The sequence below is a fragment of the Nomascus leucogenys genome, chromosome 22a (genome assembly GCF_006542625.1).
Source record: "Nomascus leucogenys isolate Asia chromosome 22a, Asia_NLE_v1, whole genome shotgun sequence".
NCBI lineage: Eukaryota > Metazoa > Chordata > Mammalia > Primates > Hylobatidae > Nomascus > Nomascus leucogenys.
In genome coordinates, this window is record NC_044402.1 from 123612024 (window position 1) to 123621780 (window position 9757).

Sequence of the window (9757 nt, forward strand, 5' to 3'; positions counted from 1 at the left end):
CCCCAAGGTCTGCCACCAAACTAAATTACTGTAGGGTAAAATTATGTGTATTTCTTAGGGTCAGAAGCTCATAGCTTGGTTTTGTGACAGGACACCTCCACTGGCTTCCTGTCTAATCCCTGCCTGTGCCTCAGAGGGATTAGAATATAAAGTGAGTGTATTTAATTAGAATATAAAGTGAGTGTCTCCTCCCTTCCCCTAAACTATGAAACAAGAACATTTTACAAAGAAGCATCCTCCCTCCCCCAGTGGGTTTTAGGGAATAAGGAGATAAACTTAGCTGCACTGAGAGAAAAGATCTGGCTGCCTTCTGAATGCTGAGGCTTCCTTCTTGCAGTTCTCTAAACTCCAGGACAGGAAATTTCTGCAAGATAGGCCGTGCCAGCAATAATGCTAACCCCTAAAGGAGCCCCTAGGTTATCCTCAAGATCTCTTGCAGACCAGAGGAAACTTTCCAGACTCTGGGAGCAGCTTGAATCTTGTCTCGGAGCTGCTTCACAAGGCCAGATGCACATTCTGTGGGTCCGCTGTGCCCGAGCACCATGGTCGCTAAGGAGTAAGTCTCCTCATCACATCACACGTGGGCCTCTGAGTCAGTCTGTTTTCATGCTGCTGATAAAGACATACCTGTGCTGGGCATGGTGGCTCACACCTGTAATGCCAGCACTTTGGGAGGCCGAGGTGGGCAGATCACCTGAGGCCGGGAGTTCGAGACCAGCCTGACGAACATGGAGAAACTCCATCTCTACTAAAAATACAAAATTAGCCGGGCGTGGTGGCACATGCCTGTAATCCCAGCTACTCGGGAGGCTGAGGCAGGAGAATCACTGGAACCTGGGAGGCGGAGGTTATGGTGAGCCGAGATTGTGCTGTTGCACTCCAGCCTGGGCAAGAAGAGCAAAACTCTGTCGTCAACAACAACAACAACAAAAAGACATACTCGAGACTGGGTAATTTATAAAGAAAAAGAGGTGTGATGGACTCACAGTTCCACATGGCTGGGGAGGCCTCACAATCATGATAGAAGGTGAAACGCACGTCTTACATGGTAGCAGGTAAGAGAGAGTAAGAGCCAAGCAAAAGGGGAAACCCCTTATAAAACCATCAGACCTCGTAAGATTTATTCACTATCATGAGAACAGTATGGGGGAAACCATCCCCATGATTCTATTATCTCCCACCAGATCCTTCCCACAACATGAGGGAATTATGGGAGCTACAATTCAGATGAGATTTGGGTGGGGACACAGACAAACTATAGCAGCTTCCGAGGGCTAATCTCCTCCCATTCCTTCTCCTTCCCCCGTTCCAAGCTTGCTGTTACCTTTCCCCTATCTGTCTCAGTCTGGGGTCATCAGAAGCAGACCTTAAGATGAGGGTGTGTGGGTGACAGATGGAGGATGCATTCCTAGGTCCCCAGGAGGGCATGGTAGGAGCAGTAGAGCAGCAGGAGGCCAAGTGTGAGAGTGGTTCTCCCATGTCCACAGAAGGAAGCTCCCACTGAATCCTGCAGGGGGCTGTGGAAGGGAAGAGATGCTCTAGCCAAGGCCCAGGAGTGGGCTGTTACATCCCTGTCCCCAACCATTGTGGGTCAAGGGCCTAAGCGGGTGGGCAGCTCAGAGCTTCTCCATTTCCGCTCCTTGCACCTGGGCCAAACCTGCCCCAGGAGCCCTGGCCTCAGAAGAAGAGCTGCAGGTGCTGGTGAAAGCACAGGAAACAAAAACACAGAAAACAAGTGGGAAACACAAAAACAGTAAAAAGGGACCCAAGGGGAGGAGCATGGACAACGTCCCCTTACCCTGCTAGGGTGTGCATTACAGTTAAAGGTCAAGGCCAAAGATTTCATGTGCATTCCCCGCACACTGCTGAAGCATGCTTGAATTCTTGTTCTTTCATTGCACTGCCAGCTCCCATGGGCAGATCCAGCTCCTTTGTGTAGGAGCCATAGTCACAGCTTCCGAAGTCTGTTTCCCTCCCGACTGCTCCAACTGCTGTCAGCTTTATCCTCTTCAAACACCACATTCACTGTCATTTTCTTTTCAGAAACCTCCTATGGCTTTTCATTGCTTTAATGATACAGTTAGAAATCCTGGCCAGGTGTGGTGGCTCATGTATGTAATCTCAGCACTTTGGGAGGCTGAGGCAGGAGGATCCTTCAAGGCCAGGAGTTCAAGACCACCCTTGGCAACATAGTGAGACCCCTGTTTCTACAAAAAAAAAAAAATTTTGTCAGGCATGGTCGCACATGTCTGCAGTCCTAGCTACATGGGAGGCTAAGGTGGAAGGATTGCCTGAACCTCAGAGGTTGAGGCTGCAGTAAACCATAATCTTGCCATTGTACTCCAGTCTGAATAAGAGAACAAGACTGTGTCATATAAAAAAAAAAAAACTCCTTTACTGAATATTTTAGGCCCCTGAAAATCTAGTCTCAACTTATCTTTCTAGTCATAGAGTCCTCTTTTTAATTGAGAGAACTCTCATCCCTGGTGAGATTTATGAATGAGGGACTTAGAGCCTGGGGTCATCATAGGTGTGAATTCTACTCTAGAATCAACCACGGTGTGACATGAATGCATTGCCTCTCTCTCCTAGGCTGAGTGTCCTGAGCTATACATGAGAGCTGTGAGATGGTTGTGAGGATTCCACTGGGTGCAGCATTAAAGGGGCTTAGAACAATGTCTGAAGATGCCAATGCTAGGGAAATGGTGGTTGCATCTGAATCTATGCAGCTTCTGTAGGCATAAATCATGCTCTTTCTGGTCTGAATTCTTTGCTTGCTGGGCTTTGTACCTTGAGACCTCACTTTCTTCCCACTGGTCAGAATCCTGCACATCCTTCAAGGCTGGGCTGAAAACTTCCCTCCTCTGTGCCGACTTTTCTGACTACCTGAATCCTCAGTGATCAGTCTCACCTCTCAATTCTTACTGTCTTCTGTTATGTCTTTGATAATTTCTTCCTCTCTTTCTCTCTCTTCTGGTTTCTCTTTTTTTGTATTAGTTCTATTAGTCAGATATTGGATCCACAGATTGGTCTTCTAGGTCTCTTATTTTTTTTCTATTATCTTTTTTATCTCTTATTTTTTAGATCTGTTTTTGGGGAAGTCATCTGGATTTTACTCTCCAACCCTTGTAATGAATTTTCCTACTTTTGCAGTCATTAAAAAATTTCCAGTAGCTCTTTTTGTTGGTATCTGATTTTTCCTCTTGATATAGCATCTTATTTTTGTTTCATGAATCTAATTTCTAATTAGAGGATTTTATTTTGAGTTCTATAGCCTAACTTTGTTTTGGTTGGAGTCATTTAAAAAACTTGTCTCTATTTTGAAATAACTGCACAGTCTTCATCCTTGTTCATTTAAGTTGAAGTGCGAGGCAATGAAAAATCATGCATGTGAACGGGATCTGTCAGGTAGATGGTTTTGCCTCTGGGAGATTGAGGGCATCCTAAATGCCAGAATGCAGAGATGTTTCCAGTGGGGCTATTGATTTGTTTCAGGGAAGACCCTTTGATGCTTAGACTGGGGAGTAAGGTGGGGTAGGCCAGGGAGATGTCTGGTTTGTAGTGTGCTGAGAGAGTGCAGTGGGACAGGGCAGCCCATGTCCACACCTTCATTTCACTGCCTTCATTATTCTTTCTGTTTCTTTCTTTTTTTTTTATGGTTTTATTTCTTTATTTTTTTTATTATACTTTAGGTTTTAGGGTACATGTGCACAATGTGCAGGTTTGTTACATATGTATCCATGTGCCATGTTGATTTCCTGCACCCATTAACTCATCATTTAGCATTAGGTATATCTCCCAATGCTGTCCCTCCCCCCTCCCCCAACCCCGCAACAGTCCCCGGAGTGTGATGTTCCCCTTCCTGTGTCCATGAGTTCTCATTGTTCAATTCCCACCTATGAGTGAGAACATGCGGTGTTTGGTTTTTTGTCCTTGTGATAGTTTACTGAGAATGATGTTTTCCAGTTTCGTCCATGTCCCTACAAAGAACATGAACTCATCATTTTTTATGGCTGCATAGTATTCCATGGTGTATATGTGCCACAATTTCTTAATCCAGTCTATCGTTGTTGGACATTTGGGTTGGTTCCAACTCTTTGCTATCGTGAATAGTGCCGCAATAAACATATGTGTGCATGTGTCTTTATAGCAGCATGATTTATAGTCCTTTGGGTATATACCCAGTAATGGGATGGCTGGGTCAAATGGTATTTCTAGTTCTAGATCCCTGAGGAATCACCACACTGACTTCCACAATGGTTGAACTAGTTTACAGTCCCACCAACAGTGTAAAAGTGTTCCTATTTCTCCACATCCTCTCCAGCACCTGTTGTTTCCTGATTTTTTAATGATGGCCATTCTAACTGGTGTAAGATGGTATCTCACTGTGGTTTTGATTTGCATTTCTCTGATGGCCAGTGATGATGAGCATTTCTTCATGTGTTTTTTGGCTGCATAAATGTCTTCTTTTGAGAAGTATCTGTTCATGTCCTTTGCCCACTTTTTGATGGGGTTGTTTGTTTTTTTCTTGTAAATTTGTTTGAGTTCATTGTAGATTCTGGATATTAGCCCTTTGTCAGATGAGTAGGTTGCAAAAATTTTGTCCCATTCTGTAGGTTGCCTGTTCACTCTGATGGTAGTTTCTTTTGCTGTGCAGAAGCTCTTTAGTTTAATTAGATCCCATTTGTCAATTCTGGCTTTTGTTGCCATTGCTTTTGTTGTTTTAGACATGAAGTCCTTGCCCACGCCTATGTCCTGAATGGTATTGCCTAGGTTTTCTTGTAGGATTTTAATGGTTTTAGGTCTAACATTTAAGTCTTTAATCCATCTTGAATTAATTTTTGTATAAGGTGTAAGGAAGGGATCCAGTTTCAGCTTTCTACATATGGCTAGCCAGTTTTCCCAGCACCATTTATTAAATAGGGAATCCTTTCCCCATTTCTTGTTTTTGTCAGGTTTGTCAAAGATCTTTCTGAGTGCTGAAACCTAACAGAGTCTGGCAGGGTAGATGTGCGTATTGCCTCCCATAAAGACTCTAGGCCACGGTTCCTCTGATCTACTTCATCTGTTTTCATCCACCTTCTAGTCATTTGTTGAATTTTCATTCAGTGACAGCCCTTCTTTTACTTTCTTTATTGTTGTACATTAAATCCTCTTAAATTGTCTTGCTGTCATTTTAAAGAGAACCCAGTTGAAGGTGGAGTTAAACAGCCTTCCATTTAGAGCTGGAATTCCCCTGTTCTATCCTATTTAATGAGCCATTCAAATCAAGATAGTTTTCTGTTGATGGGACTGGCTTTTCAAAAAGGCACAACTAGATTATAATCCAGAATGGGGAGGAAATAATGCTTTATTTTTTGTTTCGTGGAGGCTAGCCCAATATCTTTTATTTGGTAGGTGCTCAGTTAATGTCTGTCAATTGAGTTTGCTTTAACATTTAAGCACTACCATTTTTTTTTTGTTTCACATTTTTGTCTGCTCTCACAAATGTGATTTCTCTTAGAACCAACTCAAACATCTAGAGAGCCATTTGTATCTCCATTTTTATGGCCTTTTATATTTTCAGTCTTGACTATGCACTTCTACAGGATTTGAAAGAAATGAGAAAATACAGTAAGTACCCTGTGTGGAGAGATTCATATTCCATAAGCTGTCTTCAAAGTTATAGTCCTCTTGACTCACTTTCCTTGCATGTAAAAACATAACTTGGGCATTTTCTTATCCCTTATTGCTTGCTTCTTTTTTTGTTGCTGTTCAATAGGGAAAGTAGGTTGTTTCCTCTTGTAATTTCCAGAGTTCTTTGAGTTAAGGGGTGATTTTTCCTCCCTTCTCCATGGCTGTGAACATGTGGATGTGCACACTTGCACGTGTCCCACACCCCTGCGCATATCCCAGTATTCTGGACATTTTTCTCTTCAAAAGAAAACCAAGTTTCTGATTTCAGATCATCCAAATAGAAACCCTCAAGCAGAGCAGCGTGACATGGTTCTTAAGTCCCGCAGGTCACGTTTTTGGCAAATAGCTGTGTCCTGTAACTGTCATTCCCGTCATGTCCAGCTTACTCACCAGTGAATGCATGACATTTTCTTGGCCTTGGAATGTTCCGTCTCAATTAAAACTAGAGGGAAAAAAAGCCATTCTTCATATCGTAAATATGAGAAAAGTACATCATGGAGACTTTTCTCATCGAACTGTAGAGGAGAGCCTGCCTGAGCCTGCCCTGCTGGGGCCTCTTGGGAGAGATACTTGGTTCAGGATGGAACCAGCTCAGGAGGACTGGAAGAGTCTTTTTAGTTTGTATTGTGTATTGAGAAAATTTATCATAATGTCTTTTCCTTTTGTACTGCCGTAGTCAATAAAACTATATAATTAATTAATTCACACCTATTCAACACGTTTTGCACAGAGTAAAATTTAGCAAAATACGCAATGCAATAAACATAGAATTAGACAATATAGTAGAAGGGATATATATATATATATATATATATATATATATATATCCTTTCTACAAATATAAATTGTAATATATATTTAAATTGTTATATATATATATTTAGGGCTAAGAAAGACATGACTTTGAATAGTAACCCAGTACCATTTTCTATCTATCTATCTATCATCTATCTATCTATCTATCAATCAATCATCTATTTGTCATCTATTCTATCGTTGTGATAAATATACATAACATAAAGTTTACCATTTTAACCTTTTTTTGAGTGTACAATTTAGTGGCAGTAAATACATTCTCAATGTTATTCAGTCATTGCCACTATCTGTTTCAAGAACTTTTGCATCACCCCAAACTGAAACTCCACACCCATTAAACACTAATTCACCATTCCTTCCTCCCCACAGCTCCTAGTAGCCTCTATTCTACTTCTCACCTCCATTAATTTGCCTATTCTAGGTACCTCAGTGGAATAATGCAATATTTGTCCTTTTGTGTTTGGCTTATTTCATTTAGCATACACACTTTCAAGGTTTATCCATGTTGTAGCTTACATCAGAATTTCATTCCTTTTTAAGGCCTAAAAATAATATATTTTCTGGGTGCTGTGGCTCATACCTATATTCCCAGTACTTTGGGAGGCCAAGGCAGGAGGATCACTTGAGCCCAAGAGTTTGAGATCAGCCTGGCAACATAGAGAGATCCCATCTCTACAAAAAAGTTTTGGAAATTAGCCAGGCATAGTGGTGTGTTCCTGTGGTCCCAGTTATTCAGGAGGCTGAGGCAGGAGGATCACTTGAGCCCAGGAAGTTGATGTTGCAGTGAGCCATGATTGTACCATTGCAGTCCCACCTGGGTGACAGAGCAAGACCCTGTCTCAAAAACAAAACAAAACAAAACAAAACAAAAAACAAAACAAAACATTGTATGTTTATACCACATTTTGTATATTCATTCATCTGTCCTTTGGTATTTGGGTTACTTCTACCTCTGGGTTATTGTGAATATGCTGTTATGAACATTAGTGTACTAATATCTGTTGGAGTTTGTGCTTTCACTCTTAAGTATATATTCAGAAGTGAAATTACTGGATCATATGGTAGTTTTATGTTTAACTTTTCGAGGAAACACCCAACTGTTTTTCACAGCATCAGCACACCATTTTACAGATCAGGAAAATGAGGTTCAGAGAAGTTAAACTACTAGCTCAGGATCACATAGCTGGCCTCTAATGAGGGTTGTTAAATGTAGGTTTGTAACGTGGCTGGATAGCGCGTTCCATAAATGGGCTTTCAATAAATCTTTATTCTCTTCCCTTCCCTTTCTGATGCTAATTCGTATATACTGGTCTAAAGTTTACATTTACTTATGAGTCCACACTCTTTCTTCCATTTTCTTAACATATTATGAAAGCAAACAATCTCCCTGATCCTGGCTAAAATGATTCTAGAACTTTCTCACACCTCAGAAATGCATGCTCCTTTCAAACAAATCATGGGCTGGTTACAAATCATGGCTCTTTGTCCACCGTCTTTCCCCAGGCAAGCTTGGGTGGCTGTAGTTAATATAGTTCAAGGGTCTTGAGGTAGTGGAATTGCTGTACAAACCCTTGGAGTGTAGAATTTTCACAATGAAGATGGATCTGGCCCTTTTCCCCTCTTCAATCCCAAACACACAGGATGGAATCAGTGAGTTGACACTATGCATGGGTAGGCCAAGTAGGAAGGAAATTGTAAGGTGTGTGCAGTGGCATTTGGAGGGTCAGGTAGCCTTTCTTGTCCCAGACCTGCCTTCCCCACTAGATGACTAGAGGCCTTTGTCTGCCCTCATTCTCCACCTCCTGCCTGTAGGTTGGCTGTTGGTCATTTGGGTCGGTATAACTGGACATTTGGGCTGGTATGACTGGACATTAGTGCTCCTCTCCCAGGAGTGTTTACATCTAAAACCTGAGTTCTGACAGTGGAATAAAAGGCACATTACAGAGGGCCCACTGGACTAGGGGGTGGTGTGCCGGCCTCGCATGGTGCTGCTGAAATCATGCCTTCGAGGACAGCCCCTTTAGATACTGAAGACTCATCTTACCTGCACAGTTTCCTGATTCAGAGAGTGAACTAGATGCTGCTGCTAAGGAAAAGACACTCTGGGAGAAGCCAAACCGCAAGGAGCCTTCAGTTCTCTCCTTACTGGGCCAGGAGGAGGAATTTTTTTTTTAACTGAAAAAGGGAATTACCAGCTTAAAACACAACCAAGAAGCCTTTAGCATTGAGGACTGGTAAGGAGAGGAGGTATTCATTTTGGTGTGGGGAGGAGACATCAGTAAGCGTTTCTTTCACACACACACACACACACACACACACACACACACACACACACACACACGGACATAAAAGACGTGTTTCAGTAGGTGTCGTTCCCAAGCTGTCCACAAGATGGTGCAGAAACCCTGCTCACAGTCTGTCCTCCAAGGGCACCACCTCTGAAGAGTGATTTGCAGCCTCTGCCAGGCTGCTGGTAAATTGAAGTTTGGAGAGCAGCATGAAGCTTTCACCGCGGTGAAGATACCTTTGACATTTTCGGGATTCTGGTTGTAAATTCAATTAAAAATCGATTGGGTTCCAGTAAACAAAATGAAATGACAAATGTGTACAAAAGCTCCTTGTGTAGGGCTTAGCCTGGAAGAGAGATGGAGGTCATATAGGAAGGCGTGGAAGGAGACCTGGGTAAGCTGCTGTGGGTGATACGACACCTCCTGTTCCTGGGGAATCTTGAAGTCTGCGGGGGGTTCAGCTGTGCATCACACTGGGCATTTACCGCAGATGGCACTCGTCTGCATGCTGTGGAGACAGTCATACGGAAGAGTCCCGGTCTTTAGAGAGCTTGAATCTGACAAAAACTCACGCCAGAAAAATAACGAGTGTGCCAGATGGTGGTCAGCACTACGGGAAAGATATTACAGCCGACCACTGGAGGTGCAGGGCTTCACTTCTAAATAGCGTGGCATCGGAGACCTCTCGGAGATGGTGGCATTTCAATAAGACCTGGAGGATTGACGGTGTGAGCCACGGGGGTTTTAGGGGAAGACCATTCTAGGCAGTGGGCACAGCAGAGGCAATGGTCCTGGGGTCGGGAGGTGCCTGGAGGAGGCAGGGAGGACCCAGGAGGCTGATGTGGCTGCTGGGGCAGGTGAAGGGGCAGGGCAGGATATGAGTCAGAGAGATTCTAATGGGGGAAAAGCCGGAGATTTCGAAGCAGAGTGATCACATGAGACCTTGCAGCATAGTATAAGGACTTTCGACTTTACTT